Consider the following 20,671-nt stretch of genomic DNA (forward strand, 5'->3'; position numbering starts at 1 on the left):
CATTTGTCAGAGGTTTTATTCACAGTGACTCAACTGAGTTCATGCTAAACATTTTATTAGTAAGGAAATTCTTTGGTATCAAACAAATGGCCTTGGCCTTGCTAGCGCCATTTTCTACCAACCAAGCTACAGGAACACTTGTGGGTGGTTTTCCGGACAGGTCTTTAGCATAGTCCCAGACTGAAACCCATATGAGGTGTCTTGCACTGACATAACTTAAAATATATCAGTGCCACTCTTTTATCTCAAGATGTACCCTAATAATGTTTTTTGTAAGGTATGTTTGTAAAAACTACTTAAAAATCTTAATATAACTAAGGCCTGGCTTAATCTTATCCCTGTCATGGAAATCTTTGTGTCAGTCACTGTCAACATTTAACTGAAGATATCTTTTTAAACAAACTACCACAGGCACCGCCGCTAATATATCGGATTTAATGCAACTTCAGTTAAATTTCTACCCTACACATTCCTCAATCACATCCACATGCACATTGCTTACTGAAGGAGCATTGAGGCCACACCCCCTGCATGTACTTACATTATTTCATAACATGCACAGTTTGCACACAGATCATTTCTTAAGCCCGATTTATAGTCGTGCGTAAGCTATCCGTAGCCTGACGTGCACCTCGCAAAAATTTTAACACACGTCAGTTCTACGGGGACCGCAAGCGCTGTGATTGGTCCACCAGAACCCCTCCCGTCAGGTAAAAAAACTGCGTCATATGTATTTCCATTTGCGACGGTGAAAACAAAGGTGAGCCAAGTTGAGGAGTGATTTAACTCAAACTGCAACAAAAGTCGCTGTTTATTTACTTCCATCATTGCTGGTCTTCTCAAACTATACACAACAATTTGCTGTTTCTTCTTCGTTTGTGGGTTAACTTGCCAAGCTGCTTCTTCTCTGACGGACGCGCTACTGTGTAGGCTTGCCGCGATAGTCGGTGAAACGGTGATAACCGGTGCTTCAGGCTCTCACCGGTTAGATCACTTGCCCACCGCGACACCATCGTTTTGATATTTTTGTGTAATTAAATCATTTAGTTTCGTTAGAGAGAGCAAACACTTACAACTGAATGTGTCTGCTGCGAAGCTGAACGCGCGTCACGTCACAGAGCAGCAGGTGTCAGATTTCATTTATTTCTGTCAGAGTTTGCGAGGCGAGCTGACTGACCAGATGATGACAGAAGCCGCGTGCTTACTCGTTTTTGTTATAATATACATATATGATGTTTAATATAAGCGAGATCGTTTTTTTTGTTGTGTTTTTCATCAAGAAAAATATTAAACCCATCATTCAAGCAGCGCTATTATGGAGAAGTAGCCGGTTGCTCTGCTTGGGACTGGCGGGTTCTGTGAGAATTACCTGCGCATTGACTCAAGCACTTAATTAAACCAGCTGTTGCACTCGCATTGCACGCAAATTCATGCGCGATTTAACGCAGCGTACGCAAGCAATGCATTTAAAAGTTGCGTAATTCAAAAGTGAAAGTAAAATGTGCACGTCTGCATGTGCATTTATAAGCCCCTCCCACCCGGTGATACCGGGATCACCGAGTTTGTGACGCGCCGATTAACCAGTGGGAAAATTACATCACCGCGGCAACCCTACTACTGTGGTTACATGCGTGGTTACTGCCTACCAGCGGATTGCGCGTGTGTTTGCACGTCGACGCGGAGGACGACACAAAAGTATAAATGAAAACCGACTCAGAACCTACGCCGTCGCGGCTACGCCGTAGGACCTACGCACAACTATAATGAGCCCTTTAAATCCTGCACACAAAATAATGTCAATGTCCATCTTTGCATGTATTCACGTAAATTACATTAATTTGTTTAAAACTTCCTTGTGCTGTGTGTAAGCTACATTATACCATTATAAAGACAAATGCACTTACTGAGAAAACATTTAGGTGAGATCATTAAAAAAGTATTTTCTAAAAATGCCCCCCCACACATACACACTCACTACCCCTGAAATAAAAAATCCACCATATATCACTTAAGACGGGATCACATCCATTTTCAGGCCTTGACTAACACAGAAGCCAGACATGCTGCATTTTAACAGTTTAACTTGCAAATAATTTAATGTGTTTGTACAGTAGCTAACTAGCCAGTTAATCAGATATCTAAATCTAAGCTAGCACTATGATAATAACAATAATAATGATTATTATGCTTTTGTGTTAGTCAATGAAAGAATTAAAGTTCATCTTACAAATAAATTGGTGAAGAAATGTTTATTTATGTTGTATATGATATAGTTGATATACATTTCTAAATAATTCCTCCTGTTAAAATTCCCCAGGTTAAGGTCCCATGGAAATTTTCAGTTTCTTTGTAACCCTAAAATGTACAAATTAAATGTGTATTTTGGTAATATGAAATGGTAATATTATGGGTTAAAAGTGAAGGTGCATTTGTGGATGTGTTTGTTGCATTCCTCCCACATGTATGTGAGATGTCAGGCTCGTTGATCTTCAGCTGAATGAATTGAGGATGTTATATTGATAAATGGTTGTATCTTGTTGTCCTTTAGTGTGTGTTATATATCTGAACATGAAGCGTGATTATCACAAAGACTTGTTCTGCGTGTTGTTATGGAGGGGTTATGTGTGGATTTGACTGCAGCAGTGCAGGCAGTATGCTGTGTGTTTTTTCTACAGAGATTTGAAGAGCTATTTATAGATGCCTGCTGGAGCATGTGCTGCACCTCCCTCCCTCCCTCCCTCCCTCGCTCTCTCGCTCGCTCATCTCTGCCTCCTGGATCTATGATGCTGTGTGATTCTCTCCTCCTCATCTCACACTTTCCTTCTTCTAATTCCCGCTTTTTCTCTTCATCTGTTGTTCTCTTTTTTCTTTCTCGTCCTCATTTGCTGTTGCTCGTGTAGTCCTGCTTTCTTCTCCTTGTGCACGCTCTCTCTCTCTCTCTCTCCTTCTCTCTCTCTCTCTCTCTCTCTCTCTCTCTCTCTCTCCTTCTCTCTCTGTGGATTTCTGCGTTTGAATTATTAATAATGGTTGGATGGCATTGACTTGGGGAAAGACTGAGAATTAAGGCTCTTATTGGGGGTAACTTGGTCTCCTTTAGATTGGATGCAGATTTAGACCTTCTGCATCTTAAAAGTTAACTTAAGATGTCAATATTCTGTCTCTGTTGTGCATTTAAACCATTAGTGTGTTTGTTTAACCCCTTAACTGGTGCTGTCCCATTTACTTCAATAGTTTGCATGTAAATTTTAATCTATCATCACAAACTAAATATTGTTTGGAAGGTCTAAGAATGTAGTTATCATATTTTTTAGCAGCAATAATAATGCAGTGACAGTAATTTATTAATTTGTGACAAGAAACCTGTTTGAAAACATTTTTGCAATTCCATTCATGCAACCTTTGTTAGAAAGCTATATGTAAATTCTTTACGTTTAGGGTTTTAATATGCTTAAAGTATGCGCACTGTCAGGACCATAATAAACTCTTTGAATATGTTGCAATTATCCCTTTTAAAATATTGAGGAAATATAGTCAGTGCTAGAAAGGAAGATGAGGGCAGCAGATGAAGGCTAAATGATGTGTTAATACATTTGTCTATAGATAGACAGTGAAAGCAGAAGAAGCTGACAGCCCCAACATGAACACACAGCTTCAGTTTCTATTGATCTTCAATAAAGAGCTACGCTAGCCTGACAACTGTTGTCATGACCAGGATTCCCTCTATAGTGTTATTCTATATGCAGACATCCCATAAAGTAGCCTACAGAATGAAAGACATGCAGGAAATAATGAACATTTATATTTTTGTCATTCTCTTGCAGCCACTGTTTACATTTTTTTATACATTAGACATTGCTTTATGTTTAGGATATGTTTGTAAACTAGTTTGTTTGTAAAAGTGACAGCTTTTTGTGTTATTTATTTTTCATCTCAAGTTTCTTTTATAATTACTACGGCTGTTTTAAAAAATAGATTCTCCAATTTTAATTCCTCTTTAATTTAACAAAATAATATTGATTTGGGAAATCCCTGAATCGATTCTTACTGTGCTTGCTTTACTTCAGAGACAGGGCTTGACAATAATGAGTGCCCGCGGGTCAGCGTGAACGATGCTCAGGTCAGTTCGACACATCACGAAAGTTTATCATTTGCACGTGCTTTAGGTCTAAAAAAACTCAAGTAATAAACCAAACAGATCTGAATGCTCTAGTCATTTTTTGATAAGTCTTGTGTGTGCGTACGCCCAGAACACTGCATCTCATTGTTCAGACATCACGCAAATAGTTTTAGGTTTTCTTGTGCTTGACATATTTACACAAAATTATTTTGAAATGCAGAGATTTTAAAATCCCGTAAACATAGTCTGTTATGTAAAACATTCAGAAATGAAATACATGTAACAGTAGTATACTGGATCTGTACATTACATGCAGGTCTTTAAGTGACAACACACCAATTAAAGTCTGCAAAACTCAAATTTTCAATGTAATTTAATTGAATCACACAATTGGTTGCAATGGACATCTTTGTTTGCTCGAAGGGTCTGTCAGAGCTGTTGTTGACATGTTTAGATGGGCAGACAACACACTTCTTCTTTAGTTTTACACACACTTCAATCTCTCTTTAACTCTTTGTTATAATAAGCACTATTTTTCGTGAGGATGTCCGTAAAAAACATTTGCATTCCTCCTCCGCGATAAAACTCAATGTATTTGAAAGAAGATAAATTCATGGTGGATGTGTGAGTTTATAATTCGCAAATGTGCTGCATGTGTGGTTAATTTCACGATCATTCACATGACCTGGATACTTGATTATATGTATATGGAATACTGTTGTGTTATTAAATACATTTCAAAATTATATTTCACACTTGTTGCTGCTGATATTTTAAAAGTTTTCGTGATTTTCTATCTTTTTATTTATATCAGCTTCCACTCGATGTATGGAGTGATGATGAAACTTTGTTTCCATATACTTCTCATCATCTCATGATGATGTCAACATTTAAAATAGGCCTGGCAAACTCGATTCCTTTCACGGATCCGAGTCACTCACTAAAGTCACTTGAGTCAGTATTGCTAAATCGCCAAGGAAACTCAGTACAGACCACTTGTAACCGGAGGATCCACGCGACTCGAGATTCTCAGAGCCGGAAACATTGCAGACTCGCAGACCATGGGACTCGTGACACTTCACTCGCTCTACAGATCCACTAACCGATCTATAGATCGACTGAAGTCTCCTCAAAAGCAAATCCACAACAAAAGCCTTTCACTTCTGAAATATCATGCTTATAGGTTTTAGGTTTGGTGTGTATGGTCGACCATTCAAAAAATATATGCCTAATAATAGCATAATATTATAGAAAAAATATAGAAAAAAACTGTGTCCTGATTATTTTGATTTCTCATACTTAACAATGAAAGGGTTATGTTTTAAATCATATTTTAGGATTGCACTTAATTGATATTGCTGTTGAGTGATGTTTCATATCTTTTACATTTGCTATAACCGGACTGCATGCGAATTTGAACTTCAGTGCTGAGGAAGCGGGTGGAGAAATAGTCCCAATATCATAACAATCTTAAATAAAACTTCTAAATATGCCCGTGTGTGTACCCGTGTGCGCGCGCGTGCGCGCGACCCGCTCACGCGCGCGTGTGTATGTACAGTATGTGCGTGAGTTTTTAATTTAAAATGTCTTAACTTAACTCGGAAGGATCTGAATGACAGGTCATTTCATCTGAGATCATTCCGCATGTAACAGCTGGAATCACTCACTGTTTCCCACAACGACACAAGTCATCAGCCGTTTCCTCAAGGTCACGTCAGGTAAGTGTTTGTAAATAAATGTTAATTTTAGACTATATTAATTGGCAAAGACGCAAATACTCGACGTTTTTGTAAACATATAAGTTATATAAAGGTGTGTTATGTTATGTGACCGACTTAAAGTGTGTGTTACGTTATGTGTCCGAGTTAAAGTGGAGCTATTTTAGTTAAGATAATACCGGACAGGGTTTAGGACTCCGTCTTAATTATAATTGGGACATTTTTACAAACAAACCTTATAAAATACAATACTGGCGTGCATTTTGAGACAAAACAATAGCACTCATATGTTAACAGATGTCAGTATTTTAGTCAGTGATAAGTCCTGTCCGAGAAAACCGCCCAATAGTGTTTAATTCAATTACGTGTGATGTCTGAGGGAAACTTGGCAATTTTAGGGTATAAAATCTTTCACCACAAGCTTTATTATATTAAACATGTTATTTATGTATGTGTGTGTGTTTATATTCCTCTGTTTATTAAACCAGAGGGGTGGTGATGTGGAAAGGCAGACCAGACCACCACCATACGCGAAGATGAGCCTCGAGGCTTCACAGTTATTTTTTCAAACTGAGGAGTTCGGACTCCGGACCGGCATTTCTGCTTGTTTGTACCCTGAGGTAAGTAAACTTTCTACATTTTTTGAAACGATATTACTGAAATATTTAGTATAATTAGTTAATATTTATTTTGTTAGAGTAGGTCTTGTGCTAAATAGTGATACTAGAAGCTACATTTATAATATTTACCTCAGTTAAAAAATACTGCTGGTAACGTTAAAGCACTGACGGGCTTCGTCAACCGTCAGTTATAAAAGCTCTGTTAAATACATTTTGTTCCTGGTTTTAATGAATTACGTTACAGTCCTGCTTTATTTCTTTGTCATTTTCAATTAAATTGCCAAGCACAATAAGACAGCTGTGTTGTAAGGAGACGAAATTCGAGACAGGGGTGTTATTTCAATGAAGCGCGTGGTCAAAGGAACCGGGTGGAAGACGGTGGAAGGGAAATTATATGTAAATGTTTGTCGCAGTTTTACACATATTCCGTGAGTATTTTTCGCTTGTTCACGAGTGTTTTATCAGGGTTGGAGCTAAACCTTGAAGGAAAGTGGAAACTGCTGGCCACAGTTAAGAACTTTCTGCTGGTCTGTATTATAAATGCACGATTGCAGTGCAGCGTTTGTATCCGCAAGTCTAGATATGCATGTTTTCTGTGATGCACACAATTAATTAATGTGATGGTAGCTGTTAAGACACTTACATTTAACATTCAAATGTTTTAAAAACCAAACGTGTTCAGATTTTTATGTGTATTTGGTTTGTGAAGTGTAATTTTTTTTCCTCTCCCTCACAGATAACCATGGTTAATAAATGGTCAGACACGTCACTGGCTTTAAAATATAAACCCCATTGATGCAAAAAGGTAAGGTGCTTAAAAGGACCTTGTAAGACTTCGTCACTAATGTTCATTAAAGAGAAAATAAAAAGAAATCTGTGTTTTGTAGCTTTAATGATAATTCTTACTGTATGTATTTCATTTAGAATTTAGCATTAAAGACTGTAAAGTGTTTGAGGATTTAATTTAAATTCTGTATATTTCACACTATTTTTTTATTGAACATTGTGTTTTGAAAAATACATCACTAGTCAATTGCAACCTCAAGTTAATGTAGACTTTAAGGAACTTGTTTGTCTGAAAGTGGATATATAAAGATTTTTTGTTTTAAGATGCTGCATGGAATGACAATGTGGTTTGGAACAGACTTGGTGAAGAACATGGAAACATCTCTTAATAAAATGGCCCCAAACATCATCAGGAGTGCAAAAGAAGGAAGTAAAAACATCTCTACGCCAATCTCATTGGAGAGGAAACCACAGAAGGTGCTTGTTCTTTGTCCAGTGTAAAGTAGCCTTATTTGCATAGTCAATGTAAAGGTTCTAGCACCTATAAATTGTATAAGTGAAAATATGAAAATAATGTTAATATAAACTTTTTCCTTGCCATTGAAGAGTAAACTTGTTAATTAAGAGACGCTGGCTGAGAAAGAGTTAAAGTTTACCCACAAATTAAAATTGTCGTCACTTTCTTCAGCAGAACACAACAGAAGAAATTTTGAAAAAGTATGGTAATCGAACAACAATGGTGCCCATTGACCTGCATTGGTTTTGTGTCCATTAAATTGCTAGCAGAGTTGTTCGGTTACAGACATTCTTCAAAATCTTTTTTGTGTTAGTGTTCTGCTGAAGAAAGAAAGCTGTGAATGTTTGAAATAACGAGTGAGTGAATGAGTTTTCTTTTTTGAGTAAAATGTCCCTGTAATTGATATCTGTACCTAATGTACAATAATTTGTATCTTTGTAGGTCTGGTGAGGAATGCTGCACTTATGTTATTGCAAGCATTATTTCAAGAAAATCCCAGCTTCCTTTACTGTGTAAATAGTGTAAGTATAGTCTTCTGTAATTTAGTTAGCATTTGAGGCACTTTATTTAAAGTAACATTCAATGCAAATATAAAAATATTACTCTGTTTACCCTTAAATAGCATACAGCTCTACATCAATTATTATGAGTCTTGTTGGTTCGTGAGTGTCGCTTGCCTAGTTGTCATACTTTATTTGTGTTATTATTGGATAATTTTAAGTCTATTTGATGGCTTCTGTTAATTGGTAAAAAGCACTTAAAAGGTGAAATGTTTGTTTTACAGGAACCCAAAGGTCCCACACCAACCATAGTGTTCAACGGCTCTCCTGATCTTTTCAAATCTGAATGTATCAACTTTATAATGGACAATGTGAACTTAATATGTGGAAGACATTGACATCACAGGCTGTGGAATGACTGTGTCACAGGTCGGAGAAGCGGACCGCCCCTGTCGCGGATCACGCTCCTCCTAGTTCCACCTCGAGGAGGTCCCAAAGCACCCCAATGACCAGACAAACCAGAGATAAGTAAAATATAGAAATAGAAACTTTATTTAAATTATTTAAAACTAAAGTGGGGAATGGGAAAGGGAATCTAAAAATCTCGCTTCTCGCCCTCAGGGGGAGTATTACGGGGCCAGGGACGTTGGAGGGGTTTCCACGTGACTCCAGCTGGAACACCGCTACAGAGCGTATCTGGGTGGGTTGGGCACACACCGTCGCGGCGGCCCCTGATGGCATCCACAAGGGTCCAAGACCCTCCTAAGGTGAGTACGGACGACAAGGACACAGCACAACACTTCAATAAAGCTTTGTGTATTTCCGTTTCAAGAGGTTCTTACTTGACTGTTGAACAGTGTTTCTTCTCTCTCCACAGCTCCTAGCCATAGCAGAACTACGTATTTCAGCACCCAAAGGACTAACAACCCAGCTGGCATCTGCAGCGTATATCCAACGCGATCAAACTTCACTCTGACAAGTAACTTCCTATACACAACCACGCCGTCCTTTCGCCCGGACCAGCCCCGCACTCTTTCCGCCCGCTACCTAGCGGTCGCCGGATCAGCAGAGCCTGCGGACTCTTCGGAGGCTGGTCTTCGTTGTGCTGCCCAAGGCGGAAGTTGACTCGCCCGAAAATCGACCCTTCCAGTAACTTCTACCTTCTCTCTTTATATCCTCCTCCCAGGCGTGGCTCGCCCAACCATCGCTCGCCACGTCACTCACACAGCTGTGCCTTGTTTCAGCGAGTGCGGGGATTCCCGGGGAACCCTGAAGTGCCGGTGTCTGTACAAACCGGTCCGGGCGGAACCTCTTCACTCTCCTTTTGGTTCCGCCCCGCATAGTCACTCCGTGACAACTGTTTGCGTTTTTTTTTCTCCTCAATGTTCAATACCCTTTTGCCATTAAGCACACAGTGACTTTAATTTATAAAATATATGCTTAAGTTTTAATACCTGTACAAAACAAATGTACAATCAACTTGTGTAAATTGTCATTCTATTTAATAGATTGTTCATGAATTGTCTTTAAATGCATTGTGATTTCGGTAACACTTTACAATAAAGTTCATTAGTTAACATTAGTTAATGTATTAACTAACTTGAACAAACCATAAGCAATACATTTGTTACAGTATTTATTCATCTTTGTTAATGTTAATTAATAAAAATTTAAGCTTTAATTGCTTGTTCATGTTAGTTCAGAGTGCATTAACTAATGTTAACAAGATTTTAATAAAGTAATTGTTGAAATTAACATTAACAAAGATTAATAAAGGCTGTATAAGTGCAGTTCATTATTAGTTCATGTTAACTAGTGTAGCTGACTAATGTTGACTAATGAACCTTGTTGTAAAGTGTTACCGTGATTTCTTTTCATCATTTCAGACACATGTAAAAGTTACTAAAAATTAATACTGCATATACTGTACAGTATCTATGCGTAAGGGAAATAACTTAAACAAAATTTTTAATGTATAGTGTAATTAAGAGTTTAGCTGTTTAATACAGAGATGCAATTTATTTATATATATTATTTATATATAAACGTATGTATGTTTATTAAAAAGTGAAAATGCTTAATGGAAATAATTAAATAACTAAATGGTTGAATGTAATGAGACATTTTAAATGTAAACTAAAGTTTTGCTGTCATACAGAATAAAGAGATGTGATTTTAAGTAATTTTTATAGATTTATATTTCTGTATAATACAATTAATAAATAGTAAACTTTTATAATTTTCTAGATCGGTTATAATTTCTTATCAATAATAAATTACTCATAATAATAAAGAACCTTTAATGGTTCTAAATAGAACCATCTAACTTTGATTCAAAGAACCATTTGGGGTTCTTTTTAATGAACCCATTAAAGTGGTTCTATATTGAACCATTTAGGGGTTCCATATATGAAGCGGGTGATAGAACCATTTCTGGTTCGATATAGAACCATTTTTTTTAAGAGTGTAGCCCCTCGAGCTGGAGAGTCTCGAGTCTGCGATATTTCCAGCAGATCTGCGAATCTGCAGTGTTTCCGGCTCTGATTCGAGTTCGCGCAGATCAGCCGGTTACGAGTTGAGAGATTATCGAGTCAAAGCTCGCGCGGATCAGCAGGTCTCTCGAGTTTGCAATGTTTCCGGCTCTGAGTGAGAATCTCGGGTCAGTTCTCGCGCAGATCAGCCGGTTATGAGTGGATCTGTAGAGCGAGCGAAGTCTCATTAATAATGTTAAAAGAGGTTTGTGTGTGTGATGGCGCTGTTTATGGTTTTACATTGAATTGTAGTAGGACTCAACTGATCTGGGTTAATGATACTAGAGAACCACGACTCATGAGTTAATTTAAAGATCCGGGTGAAAGATCTGAGTGAGTCACGACTCAAACAGGTCTAGTTTAAAATGTTTGCATAGAAAGACGCTTCAATGATACAGAAGAAACACGAAGCGCTGACCATACGGTGCTTTTCAGTGGTTTAAAAGGAAGTGACTTTCACATTGAACCCTTTTATAAACTTTGATATCTGGATTCAGACGTGAATTAAATTACTGCACAACCTTGGTGTTTGTCAAAAAAAAAAAATTGGTAATTCGGCTGGGAATTTTACGTGGATTGTGGAAAACACACTGACATTCTGGATTCTGAATATCAGTGTCCATCATTTTCATGCTGAACTTTTAGGCCAGAAACACTGAATTTACAGATGTTGGAAGAGATGTTCACCATTGGCTGTATCCTTCAAGACTTAAATTAGGCTTTCCCTGTCACAAAACATTGAAGTTCATAAAGACTGACAGGCAGAGAGTCTATACATCCCAGTTCCATCTGAAGTCGAGATGATTTCAATTATCATTATCAGTTGATTAATTTACTGTTGATGTTTCTGTCAATAATACTTTAATGTTGTAATCCGTCAGTGAAGTGTTGTGTGTGTGCACTAGCTCCAGTGCTAAGGTCTTCATCAGTTTTACTGTTGTTTGAGAGAGAGAGAGAGAGAGAGAGAGAGGTGACGACGAGTGAAGGAGCGTGGTGGGCGATTGAGGAAGAGAGGCAAATGAGCGCATGCTCGTGTTTGGGGAGAAAGAGAGAGAGATTGTCTGTGCTTCATTCAGAAAAAGCAGGGGGGCGTCAAGCACGAAGCGAGGGAGGAGAGTTGGAGGTCTGTCTCTTCTCTGTTAGCGTGGACTGAAATGTGCTCGCTGCCGCCTGTGATGCGTGTCAGAACCGCAAGCAACTGATGCTGCAGGGATCGCATGAATCACATCACTGAATACAGTAAGAGTGTGTGTACTGCATATCCGCATGCATTTAAAAACAGTATACTTTCATCATGACATCGATCGTATCTCTCACAGATGTCTTCTTAACTGTCTCTTACTTTATGAGGATATTTTCCTTGAAAGTATGACTAAAACCTCCAATGCATTGTGGGAGATGTAGTCATCATGTCTTTGATGGCCAGCTGCTGCTAAAAAAAAGAAAATTCGTCAGAGGGTTTGAAAGAGATGCGCTGAAGTTTGTGTAAGCCTTTTTATGAATGCATTAATGTATGAAGGTGAGTGCTGATGCGACTGCACCTCTCTCTCATGTGCCGTTAGTTTTGACATCATTTACTGACGTCACGTTGAGATACAAAATGTTTCATTTTTAGTTTGCTTGCAATTCATGTTTTGGAATGCAGGATCGCTCTTATTGGTTTAAATGGGGCAGTTTTTGCATGTGAAATCTGAAATTACCTCTCTTCAGGATACTAGGATATTTTATAGATATGCTGTTATTCAGTCTGTGTAGTTTCCTCTCTTAGAATGATTTCAAGTCAATTAAACATGATGCCACGAGTGTAAAGATATTGACTTAGCTAATGCCTGTCCTCTGTGTTTTTAGTCGTGAGCATTATTTTATTGCTGTAGATGATGAGCGGTCAGTCAGTCAGTTGTGGGTGTGTGTGTGTTTGCAGTATTGTGAGAGCTCGCTGTCTGCCCACTCGTGTTCAGGTCGATATATAGAGACAGCGGGCGGGCGGTCGAGGGAGGCAGGGCATTTGCTGAGGTAATGAGGAATTCCCTTTTACTGTGTCCTTGTGTCTTCATCCCCCTCTCTGAGGGTGGATCGCTTTAGGACCACCGTCTTTCATGTGTGTATGTGTCATGAGCGGGGGTGATGAGAACACACACGGTGGATTGAGAAACGGACTTCAGGAGGAGGCTGGGAAAATGGGACTTGTGGGAAATTTCCAAAAAACTGCTTATGAGGGAGTTCACCTCCTGTCCGACCCAGGATGCCTCTCTGCTACTAACTGGAAATATAGATGTGCCGTCTCTCAATGTTTTTTTAAGCTTTGACAGTTTTCTTATTTGGGTATTTGGCCTTTAAATTGCTAAATGTCGTCTTTCACTTCATGAACTTTCAGCAGTGATTGTTGGATCACAAGCTGGGTTTCCATCCTAACAGGAAATTTTTTTTTAATTTGCAAAAAAGAAAAACAAACTAATGTTGTTTGAGCAAATAACAGTGTTATTGGTAACCTGCTGGAGTAACCCACAGTAAATAAAACAAGACATGCTTAGAAAATGAAGACAGGACTGCGTTTAGTTATGATTAGGCAAGTTATAAACTAACTAGCAGTGCAGTTTGTAATTGCCAAACTTAATGCTGTGCACAGAAAAAGGAATGCAAAGTTTTTGATGCAGGCACTAACAGCACGGGCATTAAGACGACATCAAGCTCCATATATGATAAAGACAATGACAGCAGAAACAGCTAGACGATCAGTCACGTGGGTTCAATGTTTGCTTCGTCAGAATTTATTCGGCAAATCCATTTCCATCTTCCATTATTTGCATTTACTTTTTTTCAAACAAGTCAAAAACCACCTGAAGTGAGGCAATTAAGGTTTCAAAATTTGGTCTTTCCATTACTCATTTATTTTTTATGTAATACTTCAAAATGTGCATAAAATCAGTTTGATAAACTCGCCTACAGATTTGTTAAAACTAGGGATGCACCGATATATCCACCTATAATTGGTATCGGCAGATAAAAGCTTTTCCACTATTATGACACCGGACTATTGCTTAAAACAGACGATAATCATGACAGAATTATATCCTGACAATCTAAATAACAGAAAACGTATCCGAGCTCATAATGTGTGATGATATTTTAATTCGGGTCACCATGACAACAGAATTGTAGTTTATACACTCTGCACTTCTAGGATGTTATGACATCATATTCATTTGAAACAATTAGTAGAAAGCAAAACTATTGGTATCTATCGGTGTAATTGAATTTTGTATCTCCATCCCTTATTGAAGTGGTTTAAATTGATTGCATGGAAATAAATCAAAAGTTTCTACTCTAATGCTTTTGTCTTCCTAAATACTGTTGCAAAATTCTTGGAATTTTGAAGGCTAGAAACTTTCCATGGGAATTAATGGGAATATATGGGAATTAATAAGAATATATGGGAATTAGAAAAAATTGCAGAGTTGCCTATAACAGGGAATTTAAATGTAGTTTAAAAAATCCTGGAACATAATTTTGTTTAAAACAACAAGATTTCATAAAATGTAATTTGAATTTTTTCCCTGAACATTCACATGCACACAGCACATCGCTTACTAAAATGATTTCTGAAGATTTTTTGAGAAAATAAATCTAGGCTTGATGAGCGCAAGTATTGGGTTTCGTTGATGAATAAAAAGTTAAAGAACAATTTATTAAAACAAAGAACAATTTGTTTAAAATAAAAATCTTTTTGTAACTATACACACGTTCAAAAGTTATCATTTTTTTCTTTTTTAAACGTTATTTTTAACATGTATTACCTTGCTTGCATGTCTACTAATGGCCAAACAAAATGTTTATTTATGCTTGTATATGATATAGTTTACATACATTTCCAAATCATTTCCATAAATGCCTGTTAAATTTCCAATATGGGTTTTATCCAAAATTCTCCATAAAGTTTTTAGACATTTACCAAAACTTTACCGGAAACTTAACCCTGCAACCCTATTCCTATATCAGAGATACTATTAAAACCTCTTCATCTTGATGCTTTTACATTCGTCAAAAGTGTTAAACTGGAATAAAAGAGCTTTAATATGTAACGTATAGCACACTTGAACTTTACTGGCCAGATAATGACCGAAGTGTTTTTATTGTGAATCTATCAGTCATTCTCCCCATTTGCAGATAAATGTGTGTTCTCCCGCAGAGCTCCAGCCACCCCTGCACATTTCCATCGAGTCTCACACAAACACACACACACGCGGGTTATTTTTGAACACCGTGTGCTAGAACAGAGCGTCAGTGAGCGATAGAAACAAAGTGAGAGAGGTTGAATTCTCAGCAGAGATGAGAAGAAAATAAGAGAAATGAAGAAAATCTCTCGGTGTCTATTAATAACTCACAGCGCTCATATTTACACCCATTTCCCTTTGCTTTAATCCTTCACTTTCTCTCTTGTTATGAATCAGATCTCACTGATTTAGAAATAAAGGGCACTGTCGGATAGTTGCATGTGTTAATTGATGCTTACACACCTGTTTGTAGATTTTTGGCTTGTTAAAAATGTGTAAAAGTGCCCAGATTCCTTCATGAATATTAATGAGATGAATGAGTTTTGAATGATGCATTTAACAGCTGAGCGATTGTGAAGATGTGACTTACTGGACATATTGTCATGAGTCACACAGCTTATGACAGCGACGTGCAAGATGTCCGAGCGCAGAGTCAACATGTTCTGATCCAAAATAAATATTTATCATTTTGTTTTGTTGTAATTGAGCTGTAACATGAATTAGCGTCTCATTTCGCTCTGTGGACCGAATATCACGCCAGGCCGGAGCTCACTTCTGTTTCATTTGTAACGTGCGCTCTGTTTATAGTCATCGCAGATGTCACTGTAAGCAACCAATCTGATGCATGTTATTTTTGTCTTGCTCGCCAACTAATGCAAATACTAATCGCTCAATGTAAACACCATTTTGTTGACTAAATATCTTTAGTAGTTTCTCAGACTCGTTCTGCTTTGTCTGTAAGATTGTGTATGCAATGCATGAATCTTGTTTATTAAAGCTTGTGATGTCACACAGTTCTTTCAGTTCTTTGTTTATTTGGCCGTTTTTAGACTGCTGGCGTTCATGAGCTGTGGATGAGTTCAATCATCACACAAACTGTGAACCCAGTTTCATTCACCCAACCATCTGTTGCCTGACAGATCTGTGTCCTGTCATGTGATCTGTGAGACAGGGTTTTCATTGGCTACCAGCTGTGCCAATCACAGGTAGTTAGGGTTGAAAAATCCAGGAATTTTCAAGGATGGAAACTTTCATGGGAATTAACTGGAATATATGGGATTATACGAGATTTAATGGGAATAAACTGAGAATGTGAAAAATTGCAGAGTTGCCTTGCAGCATAATTTAGTTTAAAACAAAATTTAATGCAACTTTAATTGAAATTCTACCCTGTACATTTATCAGTCACATGCACACAGGACCATTGAGGCCACACCCCCTCTTCCGTAATGAACAGTTCATTTCTTCAATCCTGCACATCAAAAAATGTCAAAAGATTAGCTATATAGCCAAAAAAACCTTTTTGTACCAGGCTGAAAACACATTTTTTCTGCTGTAAAGTTGGGCATTTAAACATGAGGGGTCTATGGGATTCCCTCCCTTTTGGAGCCAGTCGATGAATTGCAGTTTTCGTTGTCGTCATGATCAGAAGGTTGCCCCTTGGTCTGCCCATATAAACATCCCTCGTCTACTTCATGAAGTGGAATGCACTTCAACATGGTGCTGGGATTCCCCAGAGGAAAGGTGCTTAGGGAAGTTTGTAAGTGTGTGTCTAAAAGTGGAGTGCAACGCACCCTAGATAGTTGACGTCTCCTTTGCATACTGATGAGTGACTGTGGGAAATACTGTAGAAAGACTGAGTTTGTGTGGAGAGAGGTTCATAGGACTTCGGATCAGTATCATCCCATGAGTTTAGCTTGTTGTGTAAGTGTCCCATGTACAGTCCTAATGTTATTTAAACAGATATTATTTTCATTATGTGTGTTGTTTGTTTACTACAGACGTAGTAAATCTCTTGTAATCAGATTTTATTTGTATCAGACTTTGTGTTTAGCCTGTTGATGAATAAACTCTAAATGCATAGTGTTAAATCTCAAATACACGCAGTAACTGGGTTTCCATCCAAACGTGAAGCGATTCTTTTCAAAATTCGCCAAAAAAGAATAACAAACAAATGTGAATTAGGTACGTTTCCATCAAGTTGTTTTAGCGAACAACTGTGGAATTTGTAACCTACTGTAGTAACTAACCGTAAATAAAACAAGACATGCTTAGAGAAAATAGAGACAGGACTGCATTTAGTTACGATTTGGTAAGTTATAGATTAACTAGCGGTGCAGCTTGTAATTATCAAACTGAATTCTGTGCACAGAAGAAGGAATGCAGAGTTTTTGATGCAGGCACTAACAGCAAGGGCATTAAGACGATGTCGAGCTCCATATATGATAAAGACAACGACAGCTGAAACAGCTAGACAATCAGTCACGTGGGTTTAATGTTCACTACCTCAGAATTTATTCTGCAAATGCATTTCCATCTTTCATTATTTAAATTTATTTTGTCAAAAAGCACCAAGCAGTGGTAAAAACGGTTTTGCGAATTAATGGATTTTAATTGTAAATTTGGCGTTTGCGTTGTGGTTTCTTATGTGATACTTCAACATGCGCATGAAATCAGTGCTAGTGACAGTACATGCAGGAGTTATTTCTGGTAGCAGAAAGCTAAAGACGTGTTGGTTTCTTTAAGTACTTGTCTGTCTACACCGTGTGTTTTTTTTGGGGGGGGGGTGTGAATGTAGTTGTAGAATGTGCTTGTCACTTCTGTAAATAATGGTGTCTCGCTGTCAGAGAGATGTATTTAGGGATGTAACATTATACTGGTGCTGATGAGCATCATTCATTTACTCTTGGCAGTGTGATTGTTGGCTTAAATCCCTCACTGTGACCCTTCAGTGCCTCTAATCGACCCCAATAAGCTGCTGCTGTACTACTGACCCTCGTGTTTTAGTATAAGTTAGTCTGAATCCAGTGATGTATTCATCTGTATAAATACTCTTGACAGTCAGCTTTAGTGAATGTTGTGTGAATGCTTATGTGAACTGTTTGTACCCACAGGACGAGTGGTGGCTTGATGCCAGTTTGAATGCCAGTCTGTGGCATATGCCAACGTATTGCAGTTATCTTGAATGCGTGTTTCAGGATCTCTAAATAAAGGGTCCATGCTCTCTCTCTCTTTCAAGCTCTCTCGCTCTCTCTCTCTCTCTGTACTAAAGCAGTAGGGGGAATGGATGAAAATAGATGTGTTTTTCCACTGAGTTAAGGGGTGAGCGAGTGTGTTTGTGTGTGTTCAGGATGGGCAGCAGTGGATGCTGTGCTGTTGTTTTTGGAGGTGAGCTGTACCTGAACAGATGGTTTACCTCAGTGTGATACAGGCACTGAAAGAGAGCTAAACACATGACAGAGGACGCCGTTACATTCAGCACACGCTATTCTTGCAGTGCTACAGTAAATTTGTAATTTTAGGGAATTGAATCTGCCCTCAGTGTCTCCGAACAGCAATAGTGAAAGAATTTGTGAAACCATTCGAGTGGAATTCAGCAGTCTGTGGGATCTCTTGTTATCCTCTCTATGATATTTTGGTTTCTGGGTTGTTGAACGGCCCATGTTAAAATCCTGATATTTAATGATATTCTGGATATTAATCCTAATGCGCAAAAGGTGCTAAATACGTTTCCGTCTTCTATTATGCGGCTTAAAGGGTCTTTCACTTTATAACAATAACTATAAAAATATATAGTTTTAAAAATTGTTTATATTAAAGAGAAAAGTAGTTCACACCACAACTATAACGATAAAGATACAATGAACAATATTGTTGGGATCACTTTCTGGACTGATAACGAATTTTTTTAACTTCAAGTGCATGCAAAATTGAAAAGACTGATGACTTGGTGGAAAAGCTCGTCTATAACATAAAATTATCTCAGGTATCCAGGCCGATTAAAGTGCCTGTGAAATTGACTACGTAATGTTTTTTATTCTACTACATTGACTACGCCAAAAGGTTATTTTATTAGATTACACAAACTACTTGATGCACTGTTTAAAATTATGCAAACGTGGTTTGTGTCTGGTGGTTATACCTGCTGTGTAAATGCAACAAGAACAGCATATTTATACATTTAATGACAATTACAAGTGTTTATTAAAGGAAATATGTGATATTAAAGGTAACCGATTTGCGCAAGCACTGCGCCTGGAGATTGAATTAGCATAATGTTATCGTCCGGTGGTGTGGACGCTAATGGGTGATTCTCGCGAAGTTAGACTTATGAGGTGTCATGAAACATTTTGATAAAAAAGTAAATGCAAAGTAAGAGTTTAAAAATAAGAAGCATACAGTTACAAACATCTCTTCATGTACTATTTTGCACATGATTTCAAATGACATCATACAAACCAGTTTTTTTCCACATTTAAGGGAAAAATTTTCATTACCGCAACGTGTCCATGACTGGATTTGGGTTCTTTGACATTAAAATATTTATGATTAAAAAATCTAAAATATTAAAGCTTCAGTGCATGTTATACTATAAACATTTATAGTAAAGAAAATGTGGTATTTGGTGATCATTGGTAGATGTAGAGACAATAATAAGGAATATAAATGAGTCCAAGACCAATTTTCTCATCCTCCACAACAATTTTCAATCATTGTTTAAGCCCTCAAGGAACTAATATTTAAAAAAAATAGTTTGAAGTGACATAATTGACTGTAACACTCAAGACGGCTACCAGGTAAGCAGCTCTTATTTGTTCTCTCCAGATAAAAGTTAACATTTTGTTTGTCATAGTACCTAGACAACTTTTTAGTTCTCATTGCCGAAACATGAGTTTGTAAATGTATATATTTATGTAATAACATGTTGCGGTAATGATCATTTTTGATAATGATAATCTAAAAAATGTAAATAATTATTTTGGAAATATACTTAAATCCTCTAAAAATAATGGTTATAGTAAATTCAGACCTTAATCTTATGTGAGCAAGAAATCTGATGCTGAACACCTTCTAAATCTGGATTTCATGAGAATCACCCCTATAGTTATTGTTATAATGTGAACGGCCCTTAACTTTTTTTTTTGCAATTAAACTAACCTCAAGCGAGCGTTAAAACTTTTGTACAAATTAAGGGATTTTTGTTTGAAATGTTATGTTTACATCACTTGTTTCTTATGCGTTATTTCAAAAACCCATCTAGTGTTCAGGAATCATGAATATTTTTGTAGCCAATGCACAGATATTCTGTGCTTTTGCTATTTCTGTATCAGAGCAGTTATGTCACCTGTGTCGACCGAGAGAGAGAGAGAGAGAGAGAGAGAGACAGAGAGAGAGATATGAAATTGGTTTCCTTTTCAGTGTGAGGGCGGTGTGGGGGGGCGAAAGATGTAGGAAAGGATGTATGGGAAGGGGGGGTAAGAGTCGTGATGGGGTGTAGTGTGTATGTTCTGCCTGCCCGCTACACAAACACACAGACACACACACACACTTGGGTAATTGGGGTGCTTCATTAAGGTGTGAGCGTTTACATGTATGTGTGTGTAATTGGGGGACGGGGTAAATGTGCACCACATTGGGTGGAGGGAAATCTATTCTCTCTTGGTGACAGAGCCTGTTGCCATGGAGCTCCTCATTCTATTGGTAGAAACCTCATCCAATGAGGTGGCAGTTTCATCATTGAGAATTTTCTCTCTCTCTAAAATGGGGAGCATTGCATAAGGTTTGTAATGGGAGCCAAAATGGGCCCAGATTTTAACCTGACACACTTATT

At 37.7% G+C, this 20,671-nt stretch overlaps 1 protein-coding gene across 13 annotated transcripts in view; it reads left to right on the forward strand.

Annotated features, from left to right (window-relative positions):
- Positions 1 to 20,671, forward strand: part of r3hdm2 (R3H domain containing 2) — a 51,657-nt gene that overhangs the window by 6,056 nt on the left and 24,930 nt on the right. Inside the window, exon 1 of one of the 13 annotated variants that reach the window (XM_073870550.1) lies at positions 11,812 to 12,036. The exons of 11 other annotated variants lie outside the window; for them this stretch is intronic. The gene's annotated coding sequence lies outside the window, so the exon portion shown is untranslated. Of the gene's footprint in view, positions 1 to 11,811; positions 12,037 to 20,671 lie in introns of those variants that run through there. One more of the 13 variants, XM_073870549.1, reaches the window with a different exon arrangement.

Source organism: Misgurnus anguillicaudatus, chromosome 8 (genome assembly GCF_027580225.2).
Source record: "Misgurnus anguillicaudatus chromosome 8, ASM2758022v2, whole genome shotgun sequence".
NCBI classification, from domain to species: Eukaryota; Metazoa; Chordata; class Actinopteri; order Cypriniformes; family Cobitidae; genus Misgurnus; species Misgurnus anguillicaudatus.